The following is a 20,385-nucleotide window of genomic DNA, read 5'->3' on the forward strand; positions in this document are numbered from 1 at the left end:
TCTAAGATTAAGCTAGGTGTGTAAAGGTATCTCACTGTTGTTTTAGTTGGCATTTCCCTAATGACACATAATGTTAAGAATCTTCTCCTATGTTAGTTGTTATCTGTATATCTTTTTTGATGAGGTATTTGTTTAGGTCTTTTGCCCTTTTTTAAATTGGTTTGTTTATTTTCTCATTGCTGAATATTAGTGTTCTCTGTGTAATATGGAACAGATCCTTTATCAGATAAGTAATTTGCAAATCTTCTCTCATAAACTGTGGCTTGTCTGTTCAATCTCTTAACAGTGTCTTTCACAAGAACTTTTTAATAAAATCTAGCTTATCAGTTTATTCTTTCATGGATCATGTTTTGTTGTTTTTTATAAATACTCATCACCGAACCCAAGATCACACAGATTTTCTCCTATATTTTCTTCTACGAGTTTTGTCATTTTGCATTTTACTTTTAGGTCTTTGATTCATTTTGTGTTTATTTTTGTGTAAAGTATGAGTTCTGAGTCTAGGTTCATTTTATTTATTAATTTATTTATTTTGTATATGGATATCCAGTACTACACTACAATTTTTAAAAAATATTATTCTTTATCCATTGAATTGTCTTTGCACATTTGTCAAAATTAGTTGACTGTATTTGTGCAGGTTTGTTTCCAGTCTCTCTATTCAGTTCATTCATCATTATGTCTATTCTTTTGCTAATATCATATTGTCTTGATTAGAGTGGCTTTATGCTAAGTCTTACTATCAGGTAATGTGAGTCCTCCAACTTCATTCTTCACTATTGTGTTGGCTAATTTAGACCCTTTGACTTTACATGTAAATTTTAGAATCAGTTTATCAATAGTCACCAAAAAGGGTTCTTGAATTTTGGATGGGATTGCATCCGTTTTGTAGATTGTTAGGAAGAACTGACATCATCAGGTCTTCCAAATCATGTTGTTCCACAAAGCCACATATTTAATAAAATGGCATAGAAGTGTACACACACACAAACACACATGAACACAAATGTAACTGGTCAAACCTGAAAAAGGTCTATGGGTGATACTAATGTCAAGTTCATGCTGTTGATATGGTACTACAGCCATCAAAGAGTGTGTGAAGGATGCTCGAGACCTTGGTGTGCGTGTGTGTGTGTCTGTGTATAAAACTTCTTGTCATTCTATAACTATATTAAAATAAAAACTTAAAAATATTTATTGTAACATAAAAAATGTGATGAAAGTATTTTGAAGTGAATTAAAATATACTAAATCTAGAACTATTGAGTAATTTGACAACATAGGTGAAATTGTCATTTCATTTAAGCAGTAACTAAATTAATGTTTTCATTTTTTGAAATTTTTGGACTCTCTAACATGAATTCAAAACTCTAAGTATTACGAAAGACCTTTTCATTTTGAAAAGTATTGATCATGAGAACATATTTCATATTTGAGTACCTTTTTTCTGTTATATTGAAAATAACAGTTGCTATTTTTCTTTAGTGATAATGACATAAGACTCTAGCATATTTCATATATTTTAGCTCACTTAATCATCATATAACCCTATGATTCAGGTACAGCTTATATATGAATGAAGTAAATGAGACAGACAGGATAGTGAGTTTTTCCATATCAGAGAGAGAAAGTTGAAGAAAAATCTTTTTAAGCAAAAAAAAAAAATTGTTTAGTGCTTTCTGCATGTAAGGTGCAATTTGATGATTAGGGATGTAGTGGTGACACACAAAACAAACACAACATTGCTCACATAGAATTTACATCTTAAGTAAAGAAAGAGTATTTTTTTGACTCATCAAGGTAGCAAGAGTGTCTTTTTTCTTTTCTTACTAATTAATTTGTTCTCCAAACTAATTAATGATTCTAGGTGGTACTGAATAAGAAATATGATAGTTTTACAGGAAGGGAATGATAAATGCTCTTCCCTGATTGAGAGTCAATAATGCAGCATTCCTTTAGGCCCAGATCTCTGCTTTATCACAATTTTTACTCTTCCTCAAAAAAAAGTCAGAGATTATGATACCTCTTTTTTTTTTTTGAAAAAGTAAGTGTCAATGGTGGCTCTGAATCCACAGTTTGAACCTGCACTTTTCAACTCAGCCCTGGGCTGACCAATGTGTGACCCTTCAGCATTCAGCACCATGGCCAGAGCACAAAGTAGGACAAAGTAGGGAAAAAACATCTGGGGGAAAGTATATACAAGGGTCTACAAGCAAAGTCTTATTTTCTTCCACTTAACAATGGTCTCCTGAAATTCAAAATGTGACCCATGTAATTTAAATGTAACTGACTGTGTGATACCAGGGCCTCCATGCCTAAACAGACTGTGGTCTGACAAGTTTCCCTTCAGTTTCCTCTGGTATTTACAACTATTCTTACTGTTTACTTGTAAAAATGTAAGAAATTGTTTCCTTGCTCCCCTTACCCCACCCCATAGGATAGCTGTGCAGAAGTTTCAAGAGTTTACCCTGTTTTTTTGTCTGATGTTTATATACAGTAAGTATTCTCTAAAGTAGAAATTCTGACCAATTAGAGAAATTCCTCTTTCCAGTTGATATAAGTCAAAGTGATAAAGATAAGCATACATTAGTTGATGTAAAACAAATGTTCATTTAATAATTCAAGTGTTAAGTATGTTCCTCAAGTGGACTATTTATTTCTTTACTGTGTAACTGCATCTTTTCTAGACATTACATATAATATTAAATCTTGGTAGCTGAAGAGTCCATAAGAGATGAACTAGATTAAAACTGGTGTAAATTTTGATGAGTTTTCCCTGCCAACCTCTCTTCTTCTGAAAGCAGGGCCAGTCTCTTTTAGTCTCTTTCCCTTTCTGTTTATGTGGCTCATATAGAACTCGGCTTATGCTCATTTTTGGGGTGGACATGTGACCCAGGCTTGGCCAAGGAGAGCCATAGTGATAGGCAGAGAAAGACATATGGTCCAAGTTGGGCCAATCCACATCAGCTTCATGGTTTTTGATGTATGTCTTAAGGAAGGACTTTTTTTTTTTCCTTCAGCGACAATGGGTAAAATGAACAATATCATACAGGCAATTCTGGGATCCATTTTTCCTACCACACGGGGGAAGACTCACTTGGGACTGAGGAAAAGGAAAATAAAGGAGACAAGAGACAGAGACAGAGACAGAAATAGCGATCAGATCTGCTGAATGAAGTTCTGATCAACCAACTGATTACAACCAATTTACTCCTAGATGTTTTAGTTATTTAGGCTAATACATTTCCTGTTGGGATTGAGTTTAAGAACATTTTTCCTCCCTTGCAATAGAGAGATTCTCAGCTGATAGAAATCTATTCCACTGTTTTTTTAATTAAGAGAAAAGGACCAGGGAAGTAAAATGATTTGCTGAAATTCCCATAGCTAATTATTTACAGTAGCAGAACGGGAAATAATACTTCCTACTTTGGATTAAGACTTGGTACGAAACAGCCTTACAATACTTAGCGACTTTCACGCCAAAGAGAGGAGTTGGGATTGGTAGATGCTTCTGCACATAACTGCACAGCAGTATGATCCTGACTGTGAAAGCCTGGCCCACTTCCAGCAAACTGTGCCATCCATTTAGTTCAACAATTTGTGCAATTAGTACGTCTGTAACAGAGAAGGGCGAACTTGATTCTATTTCAGCTCTATTCTTTTATATTTAACTTGGTGTTCTGTTGCCTGTGCTTAGTCAGGCTGGCTCTGCACCTTTGTGACAGAATGTTGCCTGTAACCTGAAAAATACATGGTTGGCCGCTGTCAAGGCTCTGCCTCTCAGGCTTGACTTTTAAAGGTATAACATACAAAAATCAATAGCATCCTTATAGAGATTCACATAGAGATCGAAAGTTGCAGGACAGAGAATATTTGTCTTGTTGGAGGTTTACAAGAACATTGTGACCAGACCCACACGGGCAGCTGCAAGAACAAAGGACTATCACATCCCTTCTGGGGTCTGGCTGGCACCAAAAAGTTTGCAACAATCAGTCACGCCCCCTCCCCTTTTTAGTATAAAAGAAGCCTGAATTCTATTCGGAATACTGGCCCACCAACTTCTTGGTGTGCTGGCTTTCTGAATAAAGCTGCTTTTCCTTGCCCCAACACCTCATCTTTCTATTTATCGTCCTGTTGCGTGGTGAGCAGCGTGAGCTTGGACTCAGTAACACATCAGTTTAGTACAGTCAGTTCCAGATCAACAGCTATGATCACAACAATCCCAGATAGTTTTGTCACTGTGTAGTCACATGGAATTTTATTATCATATTATCATGCACTACTTGCCTTAGATGAGACATAGTTTGTAAATTATTAACTTAAATGAAATTTAGTAATAAAAATAATAATAATAGTATAATCATTTTGCCATTGCATTCTTATTGCATATCCGAGACAACAGAACAGCTCTCTTAGGCTTTTCTTTCGTGTCAGTATGAAAATTGAGGATTTATGATTTGTACATATTGGTACCCCATAATGAGGGGCTACTATACATGGGGGTATAATTTTTGCAATTAACCCTAGCTGTAGGCTAAAAGGTATTTTACCGTTTCTATACTTGTAAGTCCATTTATTCATTAAATACATGAGAATGTGTATGTGAGTGGAATAATTACAATATTTATATATCATATGGGCATTATTATAATATAATACCCTCTGTATTGACAGGAAGGTAGAATGTCCCTTCAAGACAAGTATATATGTTTTAGAGTCAGTATCACAATATTATTAGATGTATGATCTCAAAGGAGTAACTTAGCTTCTCTGAGTTTCAGTTTTCTCATCTAGAAGACGGGGGAAAATAATACCTAATTAGTTGAGCCGTTTAGACTAAAGAGAACGTGTTAAGTGCCTAAAATACTATGTGACATAGAGTAGGGTTTTTAAAAATGACATCTACTGTTTCCTGAATACTGATAAATATGTGAATTCTTACAGAATATATGCAATAAAAGATTTACCTGAAAAAATATTCTATCTATTCAACAAGTCAAAGCAAGACAATTATATTCACATCACCTCTTTTGAATATGAGGCAACTAAGCCTTACAAACTCTAATGACTGGGAAAACATGTAATAGTTTTGTCTCTGAACTTAAGATAATCTTGAATGCTCTGCTCATATTTTCTGTCTGCTCCATAGACAAAGCTTCCTTCCACTTCTGTCCAAGACAGACAGTGGACAGGAATTAGGTCTGGAATATTTCAAAAAATGAACATCATTATCTAGTTAGAATTGAAAATCCCTGTCCCTTTTGTTTGCCAATGGCTTTCCTAACAGCCCATACCTAAATTTGCCCTTCTTTTGGAGAAGGATTACTTTGTCAGTTACCAAAATGAGAGAGCAAGCTAGAAATGACATAAAACCACACCCAGAGTTCCCCAGAAAGACAAAAACCTAGCAAGAATCCATAATTTGTTTTCCTCTATGGGTCTTATCCAACTCCACATTTTGATCTACTAGCATTTAATATCCTTTTATTATAGTATTGATTTTCTACAGGATGTAAGTGGCAAAATCGGACATCAATCCAACATCAATACATTTTATTTGGCTCAGCTTCCCAGGGCCCCCTGAGGTGTGTGGTTTTATGGTGCTGGAAGAAAGAGGTGAGTTAGAAATTGCCGTACAAGATAGATGATGTAAATCCTTTCTTAAAGCAAGGGCAGTGTGTTCTCTGACTTCAGCACTGCTTAAAAACCATGCAGAAGCAAAGGACCCTCATGTTCTTCAGGTCAAGAAAGTGGGGAAAAATTACCTAAGCTTGTTCTCCTACCAACATGATGCCTCAAAAAATTCAGCTGAATATTTTCCCCTCTTGTAGCCATTGGCTCTGAAACAAACAAACACAACAACCATAAACTCAGTATCAAATCATAATCTCATGTGCAGTGGCTGAGCCATCACAATACTTTCAAAATAATGACTTCTTTTAAATTGATCAGCTAGAGGCACTAATATCTGACGTTTTTGTTTCTTTTTAACTTGTTCTTCTGAAGAGAGGAATGTGGATGGCTGGTTGAAATTAAGGTTATAGAAGGTATATTCCCAGTGAAGGAATTCTGCATGAAGTTGGTGGTTAATAATTACCTCCTGCTGGATTGTTGAAACAGAATATTAGGGTGGTAGAAAGAACGTGGTCTTTGGATAAGGAGGACATAAGTCTGATATCTATCTAGACTTACTACTTGGGCCAGGCAGTGCATCTGTGTCTCTTGTTTTAACGTTAGCAACACACAAAAATCCCCACCTTAAAAGGTTGTTTGGAGCAACGGTTCTTAAACTTTAATGCATATGAAGCACCTGGAGCTCTTGTAAATTCAAATTTAGTAAATCTGACTACACTCTAATAGCAAAGGGTTTAGAGGCTAATGTGAAATGGTGTATGTGAGAACGCTAAGAACAGGACATTGTGAGCAGAAGCACTGACTGCCCATTGTCCCAAACTATGTTTACAAGTATTATTATGTAAGAAACAGCCTTGAAATACAGCATCTCCATTTAGAGCAAAGAGCAAGTTTGTATACAGCTTGAAAAGGTAGGGATAGTGTCTTTCTCTAGCATAAAAGACTTGCATGCTTATTGCCCTTATAACAGTTTTGAGTTACTTAGCCGCAGGTTCTTGTATATTGCTACCCTCTGCATGAGCAGACATTCATCTGGGCCCATCATGTCATCATGAAAAATTGGGAGGAAGGGGAACTGGTGCAAATATCCTGATGCTCATGGTGCTTGCTGTGTCATGAGTATCAAAGACTTTCATCTCTCACGCAGAGTCTTGTGTCTTCAAGGATTGTCTTCATAAAACTGTGGCCAATTAAATTCTTAGACTGGAAGTACAGTGAAATCCAAGGTTCACAGTTTTTGGCACTGCCTTCTATTATTTTTTCTAATATTTTACTTTCTTCTTGAATTCCTATTAAATGGATACTGTATTTGGTATGCATATTTCAATTCTAGAAGCTCTCTTTCCTATTTGCCAGGTATTCATTACTGCCTTTCATTTTATGGGACTTAACTGACTTATTTTTCTTAATTACTAATTACCTTCTGATGCTGTTAATTATATTATTCAGTCTTTAGATTAAATGCACTAACAATTTAAAAAAAAACCCCAAATATTCATCTTTTATTTATTCTCTTTTATAGCACTGATTTCAGATTCTGATTGACTTCTCCACCAAGAGCCAAAGCTCAAGATGGGAGACCTTCTCAAGTAGATCTTGCGTTTTTAAAGGATATTGTTGGGAGTTTAGTCAAGAGTAAGAGACTGATGCCAGTCACTCTGAATAGGCAGGGAGTGAGATGAATTCACAAATTGCTGAGAATTTATTGATCTGCTGATGGTACCATTTTTTCAAGGATTTTTGCATATTTGTTATTTCTAATAATCCAATCTTTTTTTAAGTGAGAATTTCAAACACAGAAGAAACAAACAAAAGTGCTCACTCCACAATTCTTGGCACCAAGTTATTGAAAACATTTTCCATTTGCTCGTCCTTTTACAAATACAGTTTAGTGGAATACAAAGAGAAGAATAAGACGTGTTCAAGATAAACTATAAGTCCCAGACTAGCGGTTCTCATCCTCTCTCTCCTTCTCCTATGTACTTATTTTGCACTTGGTCAGCACAGTTTGGGGTTGGTATTGATCAACGTGTTCATCCTGAACGCTGTGCTAATAACTCACCCCATCCCATTTCTGAGCATAATAACGTTTATTTTTCTAAAAAGGAGAAGAAAAAGAGGGAAAGAATTAGTGAACTAACCAAATGTTAACCATCACTGGGGCTCTTGGTTTATGTTTTGTCTCCAATCACTTCAGCAGACATGCGAGCATGCTCTAACAAATGAGAGAACTCTCCGTGCACTTAGCAGGGGTACACTTCAGTTTATGATCCAGATGGAGCTGCAGGGGTAAGCCATAATTATTCAAATGGTTTCATAACTTGCCTACCGTTTTGGAAATCAGCTGCACCTCACTTCTCTGCTTTCTGGTCCAATCCCAAAACGTTCCCTTGGTAGGAATCCTGCAAATGGATCCCTTTATTTTAATTTTTTACCTTTCTCTAATAATTCAGTCAGGTTGTACTAGGCTAGACGAGCAGGAGATGAGTTTTCCATAACCCTTTCTTCTTGCCAGGAAATCTCCGGGCTTGGTTACAATTCTGTCTTTTGGTGCTAATTCTGTAGCTTCTGTTTTTTATTTCAGCTGGATGAATTCCTTCAATGTCAGGTCTACGGCCTCAGTGAGCTCATGGAGCTCCCTCAAATATGACCAGCACACAGGTTTTTAACTTGCTTGGTGCATTGCTTCCAAAATACCCATGTCCAAGCTTCCGTGTTTCCCCCAGGTGTAAGCCACTGTGAGGAAACCTAACGTCCATATCCTTAGATTATTTATTAGTCCATTTTTGCCCAAATTGAATTACAATTCAGTGGACTTGCTAGGAAATTTGATATTAGAGGCTAAAGTGACAGGCTTTAGAGCCAGAGCTCCTGGGTTTGAACCCGGACTCTGTCATTTACTAGCAGAGTGATGCTGGGAAAAAAATACTTAATATTTTCCATAACCCTTAATATCTCAAACATCCTTAAGTCTTGCTAACTTCTATCAATAAACATCTAAATACCTCCATCTGGCTTTCAGAACCCTCTGAAATGTGACCCCCATCAGAAAATTTCTCACCAAAGTTGGCTTCCTCCCCCATTACAAATTCCACTTAATTATATCATCCGTAACTTCCAAAATGTTATTCCTTCTCCATCTACATTTAAATCCTTCTCATCTTATATCCCAGTGCAAATTATACTTCCCTCATGGAGTCGTCCAATGTTACTGGATTTCGTAATGATATCCTTTTTCTCTAAACTCTTGGAGTGTTTATAGTCACTTCTTTGCTATGTTACTTAGTACAGAATTTTCTAAATTCCTTTTTTCATTTTAATATATCTATCTCAGAGGAGAAAAAAGACAGATGTTTAAGTAAGTTTAGAAATACAGGATTAAATGTAGTTTAAAATGTTGCTCAATAGTAAAACTCTTAGGAGAATTTTCTTTATGTGTAACTTATTTTTTAAAAAAGACGAGAATATGCAATATTTCCCAAGATTATTGTTAGACAGTAATTTAAAAAAGTGAAACCAACAGTATTGGTCAGTGGAAGACTTTTTATAGCATGCTATCCTTGCTTAATTTTGATTATTTTCTGAATTGTAATCTCAACTTCTCACCTAAAGTTTTACATTTCTTGAGTTGTAAATTTCTTTCTACATAATACTTAGGAAAGCTGTGAACGGCCATCGTTAGATAGGCATTAAGGGTATTTTGAAAATGCTTGCCGTTTCTTGTTTAATTAATTAATTAATTATTTCCATTTTGAAAATTTTCCTTTTCAGTTTCTTTTATAATCTGTTATGGGATTTAATCTCCATTTCTTCACTGCCCTTCTGAATAATAAGGGATAAAGGATTTATTATAGTCACCAGATCTCACACAATTTTTACACTTAGCGTTGGCCTGAAGTGGCCATAGGTCAGAGCTAGCGGGAAACAAACCTGGATGTAAAGTAAGGAAGAGGAAAGACAAACTGAACCAAAGGACAAGGATTCAAACCAGAGGTCTGTTCAAACTAAAAGACAAATGGGAGCCCATGCTGGTCCATCAGGGCATCCAGCCTTGACAATGAAGAAGCTGGCACTGTTTGTCACACAGCTGCATGGTTTGGGAGTCAGAACTAGGTGAGCCAGCAGACTAACTCTGGCTGCCGCTGTACCTGAAGCCTCAGGTGACCTTCCAGATCTCGTGTAAATTTCTCTTATGGCAAATCCTGACTTGGAACCATCTAGGATGGCATTTTGGGAAATGAAGTTCCTACTTAGGTTGACACAGTGAAAAGTACCCCACCTATGGCGTCATAAGAATTGGAAAAGTATTAGAGCCATTTATCCTAAATCTTCCCAAACTACAAAGGAGGATATTGCAACTCAGGGAGGTTGTGTCATGTTCAAGAGTCATAATTAAGCCAGAGTCAGAGTGGAAAGATGAATCAATCCTGCTGATTCCCAGTCCATTCTTCTGTCTTGTGATTCCTCTTGGAAACAGAATGGTCTAGAATGGATTTCATGACAAATTGGATCCAAGTTCCCACACCCGCTAGGGACTTCATCTAATGGGACACAATTTTATATGGCACGATGCATCTAAATCCTTCCCGCTGACCATCTCCGGCATCACCCTCTTTGGTAAACATATGCGCATTCTGAGGGGCCCAGTTCTACCATTTGTTAAATGAGGATCCTTATCAAAGTTAAATTTTTAACCTAGAGTTTCTCAACCTGGGTGCTCTTGAGATTTGGGGCTGTTTAGTGCCTGATACTATGTATGGAGGGCAGGGGCTGTTCTGTGCATTGTAGGACATTTAGCTACACCCTTGGCCTCCACTCTCTAAATGCCAGTAGCATGACCATCATCATGATAAAAATGTCTGCTGACATTGCTAAATATTAGTTAAGAATCATTGGTTTAGCAGCTGATTGATTTGGATAAACCAAAACAATTTTCTTTTCAAGCACTGGCTATAGAGTGGGAATATAGATATTTTTTTTCTCTCAAGTGACAAAATATTCCATTTTCTGTATCCCAACTAGATCTTCTCCATCTAATTTCCCTGTGAAACTATTTTTGTTCTAGCTGAGGATTGAACCTACTCTACAGTAAGAGTATTCAAAGCAGGCAATGAGGGTATGAAATTATCTTATGCATTGTCTTTATTCAATTGTTTGGATGACGTCCAGGAAAACTAATATGGAGTTCCGAAATAGACCAGATGACATTCACAAGAAGAGAGCCTGTTTAAAAGATGGCTTCTCTCCCACTTTACGAGGTGTATCAAGGCCTCTTTCAGAGTCTGCACGTGCAGAAAGCCAGTTTGTACACATCAAACTGCACATTCTCCATCACAACTCTGATACAGGATCAACGGACACTGTTGAAAAAATCCAAGACCTTTCTTCTACTTAGCTGTAAAAATATGGCAGTTTTAAATTTTTGTTGGAATGTATAATAGTAAAGAGATGTCATCAAAAAGAATTTTTTTTTTTTTTGCCAAAATGTGGCCATGGGGTCAACATTGCTTATCTTTATCCTCCAAATCATGAATGTGAAGAAAGTAATCAGCGAAGGGATAAGATTTCTTTGGTGGTCTGGTGTGGAAGATAAAAGAGGGGTAGTTTAAGTTTGGAGAGAAATCAGAAATTTGTAAATGCATGAAACTGGGAGGTATTCAAATGAAGGATCATTTTAGCCTCCTCTTCACCTGTGGTCTCTTCTGTGTTGATAGGGATCTAGAAGTCAGCAGGTCACTTCCCACTCCCCAGTCATGCAGGCTGAAATTCTGGCATAGATCTCCCTGTGCTAGGACAAAGCCGGCTGAGTTGTCTGGAGGTAGGTATTGGCCTCTCTGAGCATTCCTCTGTGTGAGCGTGTGGTTAACCTGGTACCACCCAGTCATGGATGCCATGTCAATGTTTACACCTCTTCTATTTTTTTTCCCCCAGTTCAGACTCTGGAACCCAAATCCATAAATGTGTATTTCACACGTGCATGTCCAGTTACTCACTATAAGCAGGTCTTAAGTCACTTGACTAATGTCAACCTCAGTTTTCTGGTTTTTAATTTGCAGTTTGTTCTAAGAATTAAATAAAAGAAACACAAATGAGTAAGTCCAGCACACAATTAGCTTCTTTTTTTCATCTATATTATTATCTCTTTAATTGTGAAACCTCCATATCTATGGCTTATTTAATTTTTTTTTCCTTTCTAGACACTTAGGTTGTCATAGATGCAAGTGAGTGTGAAGAGTATGTCTGTAACTCCAAGCCAACGTAATCTCCTGTAAGCTTACATCAAAGACAGACAGACAGACAGACAGACAGACACGCACACATTTTTAAAAAAAATTCAAGGGAATCCTGCTGCCAGTACTCAGTTTCGCCTACTGTCCCGCATGACGCAGTGGCATTTCTAGAAATGAATCAGTCTGGCAGAATGAAGGCACATCCAAGTATACCTTCCTGGTTCCCAAACACTCCCACTAAGTAAATTTCTCAATTGGTAAATTAAGACTGTCCCAGCTCTGAAAAGAAACTTGAGATTTATGGTTACCCATTTTGGTACATGTGAAATAATTTTTTACTGCTACTGTCATCAAAATCATGAAAGGTTTTGGAGTGTGTCTGGGATGGAAACTATTCTTACTCTAGGGAAGAAGTACAGAGTGTACTTTATGTAAAGTCTGTTGCTTCAATTCTTCTCCCCTGCTTTCAGCCAGAAAATGAGGCTCTTTGCCATTAAGGGGCTTGGGGACTGTCTAACTGTGGCAAATGAACTGGGTTCAATAAACAAAACACAACAGTGTCCTATCTAAACTTCAAAGGAGAACCTGAGAACCAATATAATAAAAGCAGTAACTAGCAATGGTTAAATTTCAAGGGTATTTGAACTCAGTTCTAAGATTTTTCTTATTCTCTTTCCTTACATTTCAATTCTTCAGCGGCATGACAGGTAATTTGTATCATATGTCCACTAGTAACTGTTTGAATTTCTGTAGTGCCCTCTGGCCAGAATTCAGTGCTCAGTAATGATGTAATATATCTCATGATTTCAATTTTATGATCTCACAGAATGAGCACCTGTTTAGTGAGAGAACTCGAAAACTAGTCTATTGAATGTTTTATTTGTTTGTTTTCTGAAACAGCTTGGTAGCTGCATGGAGTACAGAAATGTAGAAATTATAGTATTTCTTAGGTGCTCATCCACCTAATTTATATAGGAAAAGAGTAATTCTTGAATAGTCTTTAAATAATAAAGGGCTGCAGAAAGACCTCTGGCTGGGTAGAGTACTCCAAGATGTCAGCACATCAGCAAATTATCCCTGGCATGTATTTCATGATTCACATGATCCTTGCTTAATAACTCTTGCCCTGTTGGGTTCCTAAGTCCAGCGATTTTAAAAGGGAACATTTCTAATTATAAATAGGTCAATAAGTGACAGATTTCTCTATTTGGAATGGAAGAAATTGCTCAGATTTGTTTAAATCAATGAGAGGATTAGCACTGAGCGTTTTGTAAAAGACTTTACAAATGAAACCGGAAAGTTGGTACCCTTTCTGGCCAAGTTTTAGAGATGGGCTTGTTGTAAACTTTATTCTTTCACGAAATTAAGACTTCCTGGCTGTGTGCGTGGCTCCACCTCACCCAAGGTTTTACTTGGCCATTCAGTCCTTTAGCACTTTGGTTGTGAAAAGATTCTTCCCTGTGATGGAAACAGAATGCTCCAGATTAACAAAGGCGCCCTTTCTGGTTTACTGTGGCCACCATTCCTCTGTTACGTTTCTCCATCTCAGGATAGCCGTGTTGCCAAACAGTTGAAATGTGCTAACGAACGGCTGTGTAGAGAGGAAGAATGGAGTGGCTGTTTTGTCAAACAGCAAGTCTTAGGTGACAATTCCTATTGGGCTCCTACTAGCTGCTTCTTTTTGGTCTTGTTACGGAGAACGTGAATGTGGGTCACAGAAGCACTGCCATCTACCATCACACAGCTCCAAGTCAAAGTCCGGTTCCCTGTTTGTCTTTCCTATAAATGGGACAAACTGCTTTCTCTGCGTGGTGTAATTTCACCGAAACATTGTATTCTGTGAGGTAAAGAACTCCTATTTTTCCTTCCTATCCATTCAGCAAGCACTTTAATATAGGACCATCTGGTCACAGGTAGAAATGAACGAAAGAATAAAAGTGGCTTACATTTATTGAGAGCTTATTATGGGCCAGGCACTTTCTAAGCCCTTTACATGTATTAACTCATTTAATATACCTATGAGGTAGGTGTATTATTACGCTAATTTTAGAGATGAGGAAAGTCAGACACAGAAGGGTGAGCCAGTGGGGAAGCTGGCAGTGTCTAACCTAGTTCTTGCCCTCTTTACCATAGAATGCTTGTTGGCTTTAATTCTAGGGGTTAGGAGTCTATATTATTGAAGCAATAGGAAAATAACAATTGGGCATTTCCAGATCTGGCTGCTGGTTACCAGACTGTGTTCAGTTTATAAGATTAAATGATCTGTACTCTCATGATATGTGCATTTGTATATATGGTTTCAGTGCATGTTGTGGACCAAATGTTTGTGTACCCCGCAAATTTATATGTTAACACCCTAACCTCAAATATGATGGTATTAAGAGATGGGGCTTTGGGGAACTATTTGGTCATGAGGATGGAGCCCTCATGAATGGGACTAGTGCCCTTATGAAAAGAACCCAGTAAGCTCTCGCCTCTTCTTCCACTATGTGAAGATACAAGAAGTTAGCAGTTTGCAGATTGGAAGAGGGCCCTCATCAGAACCTGACCATTTGGGCACCCTTATGTTAGACTTACAGGTTCCAGACATGTGAGAAACCAATTTTTCTTGTATATAAGCCATGCAGTTGTATATAGCTGCCTGAAATGACTAAGACAGTGTGCCATGTAAAACTGAAAAATAATCCCATGATCAAAGCTTTGACAACAACCTGTGATCATAAATGCTAGGGACAACACTTTAAGATGAAGTCTCTAAAAGCTGTAATCAAAGTTGTCTATGGATATGTTCCAATAAATTCAATCACCGTTCTCCATTATTTTTTTAAAATGAAGTATAGTTGATTTACAATATTGTGTTAGTTTCAGGTGTACAGCCTAGTGATTCAGTATTTCTGCTGATTATACTCCATTATAGGTTATCTCAAGACAATAACTCTAATTTCCTGTGCTATATAGTATATCCTTGTTGCTTATCTATTTTTATACTCAGTAATTTGTATCTGTTAATCCCATACCCCTAATTTGTCCCTCTTCCCTTCTCTCTCCCCTTTGGTAACCACAAGTTTGTTTTCTATATCTGTGAGTCTGTTTCTGTTTTGCATATATATTCATTTGTATTATTTTTCAGATTCAACATATAAGTATTTTCCTTTCTCTGTCTAACTTATTTCACTAAGCATAAAATTATCTAGGTCCATCCACCTTACTGCAAATGACAGAATTTCATTTTTATGGCTGAGTAATATTCCATTGTGTATATACATGCCACATCTTCTTAATCCAGTTGTCTGTTGACAGGCATTTGGATTGCTTCCATGTCTTGGCTATTATAAATAATGTTGCTATGAACATTGGGGTGCATATATCTTTTAGAATTTGTGTTTTCTTTTATTCTGGATGTATACCCAGGGGTGAAATTGCTTGATCATGTGGTAGTTCTGTTTCTAGTTTTTTGAGGAACCTCCATACTGTTTTCCATAGTGGCTGCACCAATTTACATTCCTACCAACAGTGTATGAGGGTTCCCTTTTTTCCACATCTTTGTCAGTATTTGTTATTTGTGATCATTTTGATGATAGCCATTCTGACAGGTGTGAGGTGATATCTCATTTTGATTCGTATTTCTCTAATAGTTAGTGATGTTGAGTATCTTTTCACGTGCTTACTAAGTCATCTGCATGTCTTCTTTGGAAACATATCTATTCAGGTTTTCTGCCCATATTTTGATTTTCTGATGTTGAGTTATGTGAGCTGTTTGTACAGTTTGGATATTAACCCCTTGTTGGTCATATCATTTGCAAATATTTTCTTCCATTCTATATGTTGTCTTTTGGTTTGTGAATGGTTTCCTTTGCTGTGTGAACACTTTTAAGTTTAATTAGATCTCATTTGTTAATTTTTGCTTTTATTTCCTTTGTCTTAGGAGATTAATCCAAGAAAATATTGCTATGCAAAGAATGTTCTGCCTATGCCTTTTTTTAATGAGTTCTACAGTTTCCATTCTTACATTTAAGTCTTCAAATCATTTGGAGCTAATTTTCTTGAATGGTGTGAGGGATTGTCATAATTTCATCGTTCTATATGTGGCTGTCCCATTTTCCCAGAACCACTTGTTAAAGAGAAGATCTTTTTTTTTAGATTGTATATTCTTGCCTCCTTTGTCAAAGATTAGTTGACCATAGGAGCCTGGGTTTATTTCTGGACTCTATTGTATTTCACTAATCTAAGTTGTTTTTTTTTAATATTTGTGAATCTGTTTCTGCTTTGTAAATAAGTTCATCTGTGTCTTCTTTTTTAAGATTCCACATATGAGTTATATCATATGGTATTTTTATTTTTTTCTGGCTTAGTTCACTTAGAATGACAATCTTCAGGTCCTTCTATGTTGGTGCAAATGGCATTATTTTATTATTTTTTATGGCATGTAGTATTCTGTTGTATAAATATACCACAGTTTATTTATCCAGTCATTTGTCAATGGACTTTTAGGTTATTTCTGTGTCTTGGCTATTGTAAATAGTGCTGCTATGAATATTGGGGTGCATGTATCTTTTAATTGGACTTCCTTCCAGATATATGCTCAGGAGTGGGATTGCTGGATCAAATGGTAAGTCTATTTTTAATATTTTGAAGAATCCCCATACTGTTTTCCATAATGACTACACTAAACTACATTTCCACCAGCAGTGTAGAAGTCCCTTTCTCCGCACATTCTATAGCATTTATTGTTTGTGAGCTTTTTAACTAATGGCCGTTCTGACTGATGTGAGGTGATACCTCAAAATAGTTTTGATTTGCATTTCTCTGATAATTAGTGATATTGAGCATTTTTTCATGTGCCTATTGGCCATTTGTATGTCTACATTGGAGAATTGCTTGTTTAGGTCTTCTGCCCATTTTTGGATTAGGTTGTTTGGTTTTTTCTTATTAAGCTGTATGAGCTGTTCATACATTCTGGAAATTAAGCCCTTATCAGTTGTATCATTTGCAAATATTTTCTCCCATTCTGTAGGTTATCTTTTTGTTTTGCTTATGGTTTCCTTTGCTGTGCAAAGCTTGTAGGTTTAATTAGGTCCCATTTGTTTATTTTTGCTTTTATTTCTACTTCCTGAGTAGACTTCCCTAGGAGTTATAATTTATATCAGAAAATGATTTGCCTGTGTTTTCTTCTAGGATGTTTAGAGTGTACTGTCTTATGTTTAAGTCTTTAAGCAGTTTTGAGTTTATTTTTGTGTATAGTGTGACAGAGTGTTCTAACTTCACAGATTTACATGTGGCTGTTCAGTTTTCCCAACAGGACTTGCTGAAGAGACTGTCTTTGCTCCACTGTATAGTCTTGCCTCCTTTGTTGAAGATAAATTTATCACAGGATCATGGGTTTATTTCTGGGCTCTCTATTCTGTTCCATTGATCCATATGCCTGTTTTTGTGCCTATGGTTAGTTTTCTATTGGATTGTTTGTCTCTTTAAACTTATTTGTAGGGACTCTTTCAATACTAAGACATGTGTATTACATATACAAAGATGTTTTTTCTCCAAGACTGTCCTTTAAAACAAAACTGAGTTATAGTTGATTTACAATGTTATATTAGTTTCAGATGTGCAACATAAGTGATTAAATATTTTTATACACAAACTCTATTTAAAAATATAAAATATTGGCTGTTGCCTGTGCTGTGCATTACATCCTTGTATCTTACTTAATTTATACCTAGTAAGTTGTACCTCTTACTTTCCTTCCCCTATCTTTCCCTTCCCCACACCCCCTCATTCCACTGGTAACCACTAGTTTGTTCTCTGTATCTATGTGTCTGCTTCGGCTTTGTTGTATTTGTTTTACTTTTTAGAGTCCACATATAAATGATAACATAGAGTATTTGTCTTTCTCTGTCTGAAATATTTCAGGTCCATCAATGCTGAAAATGCTAGAATTTCATTCTTTTTTTGGCTGAGTAGTATTCCACTGTATATGTATACCACATGTTCTTCATATATTCATCTGTTGATGGAAATTTGGATTGCTTCCATCTCTCAGCTATTGTAAATAGTGTTGTTATGAACGTTGGGTTGCATATATCTTTTCAAATTAATGTTTTCAGTTTCTTCAGATATATATACAGGAATGGAATTGCTGGGTCATGTGTTAGTCCTATCTTTAATTTTTTGAGAAACTTCTATACTGTTTTCCACAGTGGCTCCCACCAACAGTGTACAAGGATTCCCTTTTCTCCACATCTTTGCCATCATTTGGTATTTGTGGTCTTTTTGATGGTGGTCATTTTGACAAATGTGAGGTGATATCTCATTGTGGTTTTGACTTGCATTTCTCTCATGATTAGTGATGTTAAGCATTTTTTTCATCTGCATATCCTCTTTGGAAAAATGTCTATTCAGGTCTTCTTCCCATCATGGGCATGTTTTAAAAGAATGATGCATTATAATCACAGGACCCAGGTGTCTTTGGAGATGATGTAAGGCAAGAACATGAGCTTTGAAATGAAGTCATATTTTGAAACTTCCACCATCGCTTATTATTTATATACCCTTGGAAAAGATATTTAAACTCTCTGACCAATAAGCTTCTCTGAGAAAAGGGAGAGATTAGTATCTATTTTACAGCTAAAGGAAGTACATATGCCTTGTGTTCAATTAATACCAGAGTGATATTTTTGCACCTCCTTCACTTTGCTCACCAATTTTTATTATTTAGTTATGCTTTAAAGACATATTGGGATCTGATTTACAGTTTGATTTTTCCTTAAGAGATAGCAGATGGACCACAAACTCAATCTATGTACTAAGCCAATGGCCCACAAAGTAAGAATTGCTACATCAATGTAATATCTAGTATCTCTTTTTTGTCTCTCTCTCATATTCCTTTTCCCAAATGTCAGGCAGATAATTAGACAATATTTAAACAACTGCAGGGTCAGAACTTGTCAAATCAAAATCCCTGGATGTTCTGATGAAATTACTTCTTCCTCCCTGAGTTTGAGTTATCCAATCCAAAGTTTCATTATTGTATTGAGACCAAGAGGAACCTATTATTTAGAGTTTGCAAAAAGAGTTTAAACCAAACGAACAAATCTAGAGAGCAATAACATGTAAAAGACAAGAGCCAGGGTCTCACATGGAGTAACACAAAAGCTCCCATGTGGAAATCATTTAAACTTAAATTTTTCTCGTGGTAGAGATGAAAACATTCTTCTGCCATGGAATTTCATAAAGCATACCAGGCTTCTTCTTGCACTAGCCTTTTTACACATCTGTCAATTGGATAAGTTAACCTCTCTGCTGTTTTGATGAGAGAAAGATAAAAATTGAAGTCCTGGTGAGTTTATAGGAGTGCTGGCTGCTCATGTCTTTGGCTATCTCTTCCACATCTTTGGTGTGAAGACATCCTCGATTCAAAACAGATGTGGTCCCCTTGGCACAGCCTGCTGAATACTACATTGCTTGTAGAGTGCTGGTGTTCATAACGTACCCTTGTGGGGCTGGCCATTACCCGGGGCTAGTTTTTCTACCCAATAGCAAATACAGTCAGACATCTGATGAGTTTTCAAGAGACTCTCACAACCAGGTGTCTAACTGAATAGACAACATATAATTACACTTGATCCTCAAAGATTATATGTTCTCTACTTTCGTCTCCCACTTCACTGCCTTTTGAAAGTAGAAGTCACATTTACTGTCATGTTGACTTTTTTGCACCCTTATTTTCAAAGTTCAAGAGATTGTTATCTTTGCATAATCTAAATTTTCAGCTTTTAGTTAGCTTCTTCAGCTTAATGACCAAGAACTGTTCAGAAACTTTCTCCCAATGTGCCTTGGAGTATTTTCTAAGCAAATGGAATTCTGCCTTGAGAACTGGAAAGCCGTTTTCTGCTTTCCACTGTGGGGAGAGGAAGAGGGGAACTGTCAATGGAGCAGCATATTTAAGTAAGCAAGTTTTTAGAATAACTTAGGACTTACTCAGTTCCATTAAGAATATCTAATTATAAGTAATTACCCTAAACTAATTTAATTCCATCCTCTTGAGCTTTATTAGAGCAACAAACTTAACCACATGCATTTGGTTAAATAGATCCTTGCACTGTGAAGGGAAAAAAAAAAGAAACTTAACAAGATTGATGTGACTTGCATGGGAGAGAAGGGGATTAACAATAATTGAGCATTTTCTGCGGATCCTCTCCCATTCCATTAGTGGTGAAATATAAGTAGGTGTTTTAAAAAATGAGTTCACAGTAAACAATTCAAGGAGATTAGTTCAGTTTTAATAGATGGTCCCTGCCCTATTTAAGAAATTCATGCCAGAAATGGTCAAACAATTTGCTTTAGTATTAAGCTAAATTTTAAATATGTTGGAAATTAAATTATTAAAGCCAAATTGCTAACAACTGAATGAAATAATAAGAACTGGCATTAACTTTTTAAATAGGCTTAATAAGAAGAATTGAATTAATTTTTTCAGAAGTGTTTGAAGAGGTGAAGTCTTTTCCTCTGAAGATGACCAGTTAAT

This window comes from Camelus ferus, chromosome 19 (assembly GCF_009834535.1).
Source record: "Camelus ferus isolate YT-003-E chromosome 19, BCGSAC_Cfer_1.0, whole genome shotgun sequence".
Lineage (NCBI taxonomy): Eukaryota > Metazoa > Chordata > Mammalia > Artiodactyla > Camelidae > Camelus > Camelus ferus.